This window comes from Lepisma saccharinum, chromosome 1, assembly GCF_977018435.1.
Source record: "Lepisma saccharinum chromosome 1, izLepSacc3.1, whole genome shotgun sequence".
NCBI lineage: Eukaryota > Metazoa > Arthropoda > Insecta > Zygentoma > Lepismatidae > Lepisma > Lepisma saccharinum.
This window is the reverse complement of record NC_139229.1, coordinates 216,603,333-216,614,314: the sequence shown is the minus strand read 5'-3', so window position 1 is coordinate 216,614,314 and position 10,982 is coordinate 216,603,333. Positions and strand designations below refer to the sequence as shown.

At 35.6% G+C, this 10,982-nt stretch overlaps 1 long non-coding RNA gene across 1 annotated transcript; it reads left to right on the top strand.

Moving 5' to 3' along the window:
* Positions 1-5,904: 5,904 nt before the first annotated feature.
* On the top strand, positions 5,905-7,021 carry LOC145991835 (uncharacterized). The gene is made up of 3 exons (XR_014442099.1): positions 5,905-5,942; positions 6,529-6,577; positions 6,940-7,021. It is a non-coding gene; the product is annotated as an uncharacterized LOC145991835 (long non-coding RNA).
* Positions 7,022-10,982: the final 3,961 nt, after the last annotated feature.

Sequence of the window (10,982 nt, the reverse complement as noted above, 5' to 3'; positions counted from 1 at the left end):
GCCTAGAGTGTGATTCGAAACTCCCTTAAAAGACCCTATGAAAGGTAAGGGAGTTGTGCTGGTTAAAATTGGTCATCATCAGTTCTTATGTATGCAGACGACATAGCCATCTTGTCCGAGACAATAGAGGGTTTACGAAGGGGCATAGATAATATATACGAGAGGTGCAACAAATATAAAATGAAAGTAAAATTTAAAAAATTAAACATTATGGCTTTCAAAAATGGCTATATGTTTAAAGGGCAAGACACATGGACATATGGGGGGGATTTAATAGAGCAGGTTAAAAACTTCACGTACCTGGACCCTTCGATGTGAGGTGTGTTTCTTGTTCTAACTATAACTGTGTGTTTTCGTTAGATTCATAGTATTTCGTGAGTAGATATGAAGAAAGTAAATAAATAAGACAAGTTGGTGGAAGGGACTGGAGAATCGTATACTTTTTCACAGCTAAGAAATAATGAAAAAAAGGCCATGGTTTGGATCGAATTCAGGCATCGCTGATGAAAGCTCTGCACGCTAACCAGCCCTCTAAATTACTAAATTAGGAAGGAAGAGAAAAAATGACGAAACTATTTGAAGGGAAACTTGAAGGATATTAGAATTTAAATAAATTTTTACGGATTTTTAGAGGTGACTAACCTTCTGACCGTATGCGTTTCCACATTACGTAAGGAATATAGGGTAAAAATACGGTGAAATCGAATTGCCAAAATTTAACTCTGAATTCCATAATAAAACTTTTGTTCCTGATCTTCCATGAAGCTAGTCAAAACAGAGATTTCTACTACGATATGAAATGCAGGTATGTTTCCAATTCATTCGTTTAACGAATAATGATGAACAAATAAGATGTGCCAACTACCTCAGCGATCCCTGTCTTAGTTCTTGAGAGAATTCTCATTAAGAAATTGCTGATATTCAACTCAAACCCGGAAACTTCGATGTGAAAGGACCAATAACTATGATAGGCTAACGAGGCTGTTATTCTGCATAATTACGTACATCTTTAATACATAAAAGTTATTTCCCATACATTGTATCGTGAAATCTGTAATATGCTACTTGAGCCGATGGAATCAGCACCACGCTTAGGTTGCATTTTTACTTTTCTACCCAGTGTTTCTTCTCGAAATCAGACCGGGTGGATCGTGGGATGAATTCCAGTCGAAACCACCCACGATTGGGAGCGTACATTCTGGCAGTCGAAGGATGATTACTTTGTAGTTATTATAAATAAAATAAATAACTAAATTTACTGTATAGCTGCTGTTAAGTTTCTATAATGTATTTTCTTATTTGTACAATTTGATCATTTATAATCAGTGCTCGAAGTGAGGGGGAATGCAGTGGATGGTGTCCCCCGGCTAGCAAAATTTTCTCAAAGCATCCCCCAGTTCGGTAATAGCATTATGTTAAACGACAGAAGCATCTTCCCATCTAGTATTTTTAACTTCAATGATACTTCATAATAACTACGGAACGAAAGCAAGGTACTATTTTAAAATTAAAATACACTGAAATAATATAATAGGAAATATTATGGAGGAATAAATGAATATGTGTTTGAACAATGAAAAACAATAATGAAATTAATATGATATTGCTTCATTTGTACATCAGTTGGATTAGATTTTTCAGTACTCTCTGTTTAGAGTGTTTAGAAATGTTATATGGAATTTCAATTTGTATTCTGAGAGCAAAAGATAATAACCTAGATGTATGCACAGTGTTAAATAAAATTGAAGTATTTGACAGCTCATATACGAGAAACACATAAACCATGTAATATGTCATATAGGTCATATATCAATTACGAATTTGTAGCAATAATTTTGTTTGAAATTATGTAATCAAAACATACGAACACGAAAAAAGAAGCGAATTTTCAAATCATCATTTCATAAAAATTAGAACGACTTTATTTCATCAGACCAATGCATTTTAATTAAACTGCAAAACCTAACAATTATCCGCCCGAAGATATATCTCGCGAACACAGGTACAATAAGGTGAAAACCGGTACTCTGCCGACTATATAATCCACTCTGGTTTTAAAAATTTGGAAGACAACAGGAGTTGTCAAAATATAGTAAATAAATAAATAAGATAAGTATACAATAATAATACGTTGTAATTGGAAACAAAGTGTAAAAAATTTACACAACTGACAAAAATGCTGCAAAATAAAGTGTATGTGGAATTATCACATTTAATGATAGTCAATATCATTTTAATCGTTACGTTATATACAGTGAAGGATCTACGAGCCGCAAAACCCCGTAGTGCGGGGGGTGGAGACAAGTAAGCCTTTAGGGGTTCCTCAGCCTCAGGTATAGTAGAGGTTTCATATATCCGTATGTAAAACATAAACTTAGATACTCAGCGGTACAGAAACGAATACAATATTTACAGGTAAAGATAAAGTGAAAGGTCCCTGTGCATATAACACAACACCGTGCCATGAGAGCACATTTAGGGTATGTGGACCCTACATATTTTCAGTTTCAGCCATCTTGAGGTGATGGGATCAGCATCACACTGCGGCCGCCTTTCCCCAACACCTCCCGGGGTACCATTTGATTTGAGGCTGGGTGGGCCCTAGAGACGATTTATGCGGGAACAAAACCGAAAAAATTCCAACCTTAGATCTCCCACATGTCAGACTAGATTCAAATGAGCCTAGAATTTTACGAGAAATGAAGTAGTGAAGGTTTCTTGAAACTATCTATAATCAGGAAAAAGTAACGGCTGCATGATTGTAACAAATGTACCATTTTCCAGGTGTGAGAAAACAGTGTCATACATATACGTATATATCACATCTTCCCTTTCCCATTTAAACATTTTGAGTTGAATTCAATATGGCAGCCACGAATATGAAACACGTCCGTTTGGAACACACCAATGTACGTAGTTACCCCTCAGCCTAACCTGTTTGAAGAATATATTATTTGTTTATTTGTATTTTCCTTGTGCGAGTTGTACGCTGTACGCTCTACACAAATTTTACTTTACACACACTTACTCTTTCCTTACAGCCATGTATTAATATTGTAACCTCTTTACGTTAATGTATAGATACTCTTAGTAATTGATCGGATGTAGGAAAATAAGAAAATTAGATATAAGAAAATTAGAAAGTAAGAAAATTAGACATAATAAGTATGGTTTAGCCATCAAATAAAGTTATGTGTCTGATTTCTTAGGTGTCCACTCTCCATATACTTCAATTCCGATCTTTAACTTCTCACACAAACTCCACCCTTGCACTATTTCTCGGGCTGCCTTTCACACTATCATTCTCCCCTCTTCTTTATGATAAGGGGTGTTTACACTTTACGTTACACTATAAACATGGCTTGGTTTGAGCATGATCACTAATTTCGCTGTCTTCTGTAATAGCTTTCCCCGCCGTTCTCTTACTTCCCACAGGTATTTCCCACTTGTCCCGCTTCTTTTGTCTTTATTCTATCGTTTACCACTTCTATCACCTCCCTCGCTGTTACGTTTTTCAGAAACTTGTCCCTTAGGTTACGTGTAGAAGGGCAGTTCACGAGGATATGCTCGTCCGTCTCCTTTCCATCGCACATGCAACATATAGTTTCCCCTTCTTCGTTTCTCTTCGTTCATTGTTTCCATCCCCCTAGTCTGAACCATGCCAGCGCGCCTCTTTTGCTCTGTTGCTTTTCCGACAACATTAACATATTTCGCTTTCCCCAATCTCTTACTCTTAACTGTCCCCTGATTGAGGACTTTGTTTGGCAGTCTGCTGTTATTTCTTGTCTGTATATGTCCAGTAATCTGTCTCTAATTTGGTTTTCTATTAAAATGCCCCACTTCCTCCCTCTTTCCATACTCAACCCATTCCATTATTGTATAAGAGATTCTTCACTTCCCAACCCCAGTTTTGAACGTTTTCCTCCCTTGTCTGTATTTCTAAGCATTGTCCCCTCAGCGTAGTTTGGCCCTCTAATGATATTCGCATCCAATATTTAACAACCCTCATCCGTGCTTGTACCGTGTCCCTGTTCAAGCCCAATTCATTGAGGAGCCCACAGTTAGCCGTACCTCTGCTTACGCCAATTACCCTCTTATAAAAATCTCTTTGTGTGACGGTTATTGTGTTGTCCCCCTTTAACCCCCACAGTTCTACTCCATAATTTCATGTTCGGAATATTATTGATGAATAGTGGTTTTGAATGACCAGGAAAGGCCTTTGAGGTGCCTTATTTATTGTCCTTATGACTTGTTCTACTGCATATTTTGTTTTGGTCTTTCTTGCTCTTATGTGGTGTGACAAGCTTCCAGTCATGGAAAGTGTTGCCCCCAGGTACGTGAAGTTTTTAACCTGCTCTATTAAATTCCCCCCCCCCCATATGTCCATGTTTCCTGTCCGTTAAACATATAGCCATTTTTATTTTTTAACGTTTACTTTCAGTTTATATTTGTTGCACCTCTCGTATATATTATCTATGCCCCTTCGTAAACCCTCTATTGTCTCGGACAAGATGGCTATGTCGTCTGCATACATAAGAACTGATCATGACCAATTGTACCCAGCCCAACTCCCTTACCTTTCATAGGGCTTTTTAAGGGACTTTTGAATCACACTCTAGGCTCTCATTTGCGACTTTGATAACATGAGATCAATTGATTGATTTGCTTTATTTTACTTCCCTCTTGTGGCACTTTTCGCTAATTGCGAAGATGGGGATGAGTCATGATATGATGAAATTGATGAATGGACACTCACAAACATCCATGCCCAGGAAGGGACCCCTGACGTCGTTGCGCGATGTGGTAACCACTCCGGCACGTGGACCGGCAACATAAGATCAAGAATTATTCACACACACACACACACACACACACATACACATACATTATACATGAATGTGTATATATATAATATGTTGTTGTTGAATTGTTGTTTAAAGTCCACATTATTCACAGAAAGGCTAAACGTGACTGGACCTACATTTTAAAGTAGGATCCGAACCACCTTGTGCCTACACCGGGTATCGAACCGTATATGTATATACGAGTGTGTGTGTGTAAAGGTAGGTAGGTAAGTAGGGGGACCATTGCATATATTTTGCGGGGGAACCCCCAAGATTTGTAGATCAGGCACGGCTTATATACTTATCTACCTTTCTAGGCTAACCGCGATGACGTGTAATAATCTGATGCAATAGGAGGGGCTCAATGATACATTCATAACATACCCAGAATACGAAATTATAGTCTCGTTTTGAGAGAAAGGCAAACGTATATTATTCCAAGATAAAAATAATTATTTTCGCTTGTAAAGAAAAAACACTGAATAATGATGTAGCAGTAGGACAAGAAAGGTAGAGTATCCTACATAAAATAATAGTTACGAAGGTTGCAACCTATCCATTTAGTGGTACGGATAAAGAATTATAAGTCAGATGTTCTCTGATTGATTTCAATGGCAACATTTGGATTGTTCTCTTGTCTATTTCACAAAAATTAATATAAAGGATCTAAGCTGATATAAAGTTACAAAAATTTAGTGTAAAATATTCTTAATTACAAGAGTCTCCATTTATGTTTTATAACTGTTGTTATGAAATTTGAAGATCTCCACACCTCTAAGTAGGATTGTTGGATGGAGACTGGCAGTCGGGAGATAGGCCAAGGCCCTTCGAGGGCTGTAGGGCCATCGGTTATAATTATGAAATTTTTCAACAAATCTCTCTCCAATAGTGCAGGTATTCTTGCATGTAACAATATCCGGATGGCGAAATCATCAAGGCAGGAAGCGATTTCTGGAGAGGAATGAAAGGCCAAGGACAAACTGCGATTTCTTCCAGCGGTCAGCTTCCTGATTACATTGGTATATAAGGAGCCTCAATACATTTTTTCATCACTAACTAATTCAACTACAAAGAGAACAAATGGCCTTCAAGAGCGTGGTAAGTATTATTTGTGAACAAGTATAATGTATGTAATATCCTAGGTTCGCTATCTCAGTGATCGTTCAAAGTCTTCCTGCACTGCAATACACACACACACACACACACACACACACACACACACACACACACACACACACACACACACACATACACACACAAATAATTATGTTATATGGTATGGAATATCTGACATAAAATAAAATTCATATAATTTAAAATTAAAAATAGCTACCTAGGTATATTCTATCATTTGTTTCCTTACAATAACACTATGAAAAAAGATGATAAATTTCATTAATCTATACAACACCAACGCCCGAAAAGAGGCAGAAGGTCATTATCTCTATGTCGATTAATCCGTCTCACTTACCACTCCATCACAATAGATCTGACAATTTTAGTAATACGTAGAATGAACGTGTACCTAAAAATACATTTTGAAGATAACATTTAGGTTATATTAGATAAGATTGTTCTCCTATAAAATATCCAAGCGACATGTTCCTATTATAGCTTACTGTATTACATTTGATTATAGAGTTAGTGTACGATCTTTATAAACATATCCTTTTCTCATTTACAGATGTCCATCTTCGCCGTTGCTTTGATGATGATCATTGGATCAACCTATGGTGAGTATACATTCAATTGACTTTTAGTTCACACTAGAAGAATCTATATACCTTAAATAAATATAAAGGCATAACTTGTAGAAAAGGGAAGAAGATTTGTTCCTTCTTGATTCATAACATATTTTGGAAATGAATTAATTGAACTAGTTGATTATATTTTAAATTCCATTTCAAAGTCGTTCTTCAGCTATAGCAAATTCTAATTTATTTTAATTTAGCAAAATTATCACCTCATGTGAGTACGAACAGTTTACAGAAATGTATATTTAATTTGACAAACTGTACTACTTTCTTTATAACTTGAATTCAATATCTATTGGTATAAAAAATGACCCAATCATGATGTTTCTCTTGAATTCTAGCTGTAGGAATCACCGGAGTGAGCAGCCAGAACAACAACAAAATCGCCATCGCCACTCACCCTGTTGTTGGCTATGGTCCTGGAGGTTACGGAGGATACGGTCTTGGAGGCTTGGGAGGATACGGACTTGGAGGATACGGAGGATACGGTCTTGGAGGCTTGGGAGGATACGGTCTTGGAGGTTACGGAGGATACGGTCTCGGAGGATGGGGAGGTTATGGTGCTGGTCTTGGCTACGGTCTCGGCGGCATTGGATACGGATATTACGGTTAATTTACCTTAGACAACATTATGAATTGTTTGTCATCTATAGCCTTTAAACAGTTGAAAATAAACTGATACGAATTGAGCAATAAGCCTTAATGTATTCCTTAATTTACACTACCCTAACTTACTTTAATTTTAATGCAGTCCTTACATTTCCTCATCATAAGGATAAATATCCACAGAATTAGATCATAGTCTAGTAAAACGTGACTTTAGTTTGTGCGTCACCCTATTGTGTGCATTGAGTTACTTTCTTTTGCAGAGGAATCATATTGCGTGACTGATGAGATGATGTAAAGAAAGTGTTGGAAATCAGATCTTTGACGTGCAGTATATGCTCACAATAACATACTTTTCATGGTTTTCCAAAGCAAGAGTAGAGGGTACTATCTCTATGGTCTAAAACTAAAATTACATTTATATATTGTTCTCCTTTTCATTCTACCCATTTTTCTCATGTTTAAAATAAAATCTGCTGGTCGTCTAATTTCATGTCTCCGAATGGAGATGAAAGATTAACAACACATGTCATATATTCTAACCACGTTGAACATATATGCACGTACACGTGCATAAGCGACACTTTCTCTGTTTCAATGCAGATATCTTTACTCCCTCAATAAATTTAACTGCAGCGTTTGCCTATGCCATTCGATTTTTCTTATAAAGCTCCCTATCTTGGCATTACACAACTGAAGCATATTATTGAAAATATCTCTGATTGTATACCTCACTGCTCTTTACAGAGACACACTAATTCCTAAAACGTGAGGTGATAAGTTTCCTGAAGTTTAGTTCAGAGTTCGTCACTATATTACTGCACACAAATTAGAAGGTGTTTATTGTGAGATCGTTTGCTAGAGAGAGATATCAAACTCAATGAACCAGACGTTATTTTGAAGGCAGAAGACATATATTTTATGACTTGCTTCAAATGATGCTGGTTGTTTGAACTTATGTACTTCGTACATATTCGAATAAGCTAAATGATTTCAATGCAATTCCGAATACAGGCAATTGTGCGGTGAACCGACAAAGTTAACGTATTCAATTAATAATAATAATAATAATAATAATAATACATTGGCCTATGGGAATCTAGAGCAAGAAAAATGATTTGACAACTTTTCTATATCACAACTTGAGAGACATGAAATTCTTCATTCTAGACCACTTGTCAAAACTACAAGATGAAGCCGATATATTCTACTCTCCATCTTTTAATATCGAGCAATGTCACTGATTTACCTCACCATTTGACTTTACAGAAGGCCCTTGTGGACGAGGCGAATTGGTTGAGCTTTGTGCTGTTTCTGCTCTGAAAATTAAATTTGAGAACTGTGAGCCATCCCTCACTGCTTCTTTTTGGGCTGGTGAAGGGGTGCCCTTACTAGCAAGAAAAGCAACATGACTACCGTTACTGTTTTCGGTTTCCTACTTGTGTGAAAAGTCTTCTCATTTATGGCAAAAATAAAAATCCAAAGCAGGAAACATACAAAGTTGTTCAAGATGACTTGGGAATTGTGTTTTCAATTCAATTCAATTACTTTGTCACACATCATAGTCTTGTGCGCTAAACTACAATCTCAAGTCTGGTAACTAAATTATTAATTTTATATCACATTGTGGTTGGCTGCTGTACTAGTATAAAAAAGAAAAAAATATTATTAGCATTTTTAAAATTTAAAGTATATTGTTCTATGAACGGTGCAGCCGAAATTGAACCATGTTTACAAAGGTGCTACGAGTGAAAAAAATGCTAGGAATCCCTTCACTAAAGACTAAGGTCAGACTATAATGTTGAATTTAAAGTGTAAAAAAAATTATTTATTTTGTGAAATACTTTGTTAGCTTGTACTTTTTAGGAAAATTGAATAACATTTTCTAAATAATTAATTTTGTCTCTTTATTTTTGTAAGTACTGAAATTATGTCAGTTAACTGAAAACTATTGTTAATTTAATATTAATTATAAATAAACCAGTTTGATGTAGTTTGATGTATTTTTTTCACATTATTGAAATTTAATATTTCTACAAAATCTTGAGGTCAGTGGCCTGCTAATAATGTTAAGAGCGGATATACAGCCTACAAATTTCTTCCTTACACTTGTTGGAAATAAGGTATTTTGTATTCATGAAAATAGATACATGAATATATGTGGCGAAGTAAAATAAGAAAATCTACAATCTAGTGATATAAAACGGATTACAGATTACGTAGATTACTTCCTAAAATCAGGAAAAATGACCCAATCGTGATGTTTCTCTTGAATTCTAGCTGTAGGAATTACAGGAGTGAACAGCCAGAACAACATCAAAATCGCCATCGCCACCCACCATGTTGTTGCCTACGGTATTGGAGGCTGTTGTGGATACGGTCCTGGACGATGGGGAGGTTACGGTGCTGATCTTGGCATTCGAATTTCTTCATTATAACGACAGATCAAACTTTAATAGAGTACGACTTCTTTTTGTGCCTCACCCTATTTTATACGTGGAAATCTATTCCCCTTTGTAAAGGGGCTGCGAGTTTTGAAATGCGAAAATCCCTGTACTGGAGATATAAATTGTAGAACTAGTTTGATTTTATGGAATGCTTTGTTATCTCAAACATTTTCGCAACAATACGTTTCATAAATAACTTCGTTATTATGTAAAACACTAAAATCATATCACTCAATTGTAAAATAAAACTGTGTTAATTATATGAAGAGTATTTGGGGGATACTATGCATTAATGAAATAAGTGTAATCTTTCTGCAGTAATTACTTTGAGCCCAACAGCCTGCTTATGGTGTTAAACGCGACGATAGAGACTACCAATATCTCCTTAAACCGTAACCTATTATCTGTTTTCTTTGCGAATGTAATGCACAGATTGGTAAAGAAGAGTCATTTAAACCCACGATTGGTAAAGAAAGTCTTCATGAATTAAGTAATGATAATGGTATAAGATTAATTACTTTTGCAACCTCAAAGAATTTAATTGTGAAAAGTACCACTTCTAAACATAAAGATATCCATAAATATGCCTCGTCTTCTCTAGATGGTAAAACTCATAACCAGATAGATCATATTCTCATTGATAAGAGAAGACATACTAGTAAAATTGACGTTCGTTCACAAAGAGGTGCTGACTGTGGCATTGACCATTATTTAGTAATTGCTAAATTAAGAGAAAGACTCGCAGTGATAAATCATAAGCAACAAAATCTGAAAGTTCTATAATTTAATAAAGGAAAATTTGCTGATAAAAAAATTAAGAAAGATTGCCAAATTAAACTGTCAAATAGCTTTGCTGTTTTGCAACATTTAAATGATGATGACAATATAAATGAAACAGTCGTAAATAAGAATTCGGAACTCATACGTAATGCAATAGAATCAGCAGCTAAAGAAAGTATAGGATACCATAAACGAAGAAAAAGTAAGCCTTGGTTTGATAAAGATAAAAACGTCAATTTTTTGGCTGACCCAAGCGATATTTTAAATAGGTGGAGGAACTACTTTAATGAACTTTTAAGTGTTCATGTATAAGATAAATCAGAAGTAAATGAAGTACACACAGCAGAACCTTTAGTTCCAGAACCTAACTTGACTGAAGTTAAAGATGCTATTAAAAGGCTAAAGAATAACAAAGCACCTGGCATTGATTTAATACCAGCTGAGTTAATTAAATATGGTGGAAATTCGTTAATATGTCAAATTCATGAATTAATTTGGTTAATATGGAATAAAGAAGAAATCCCTCAACAGTGGAAAGAATCCATAATTGT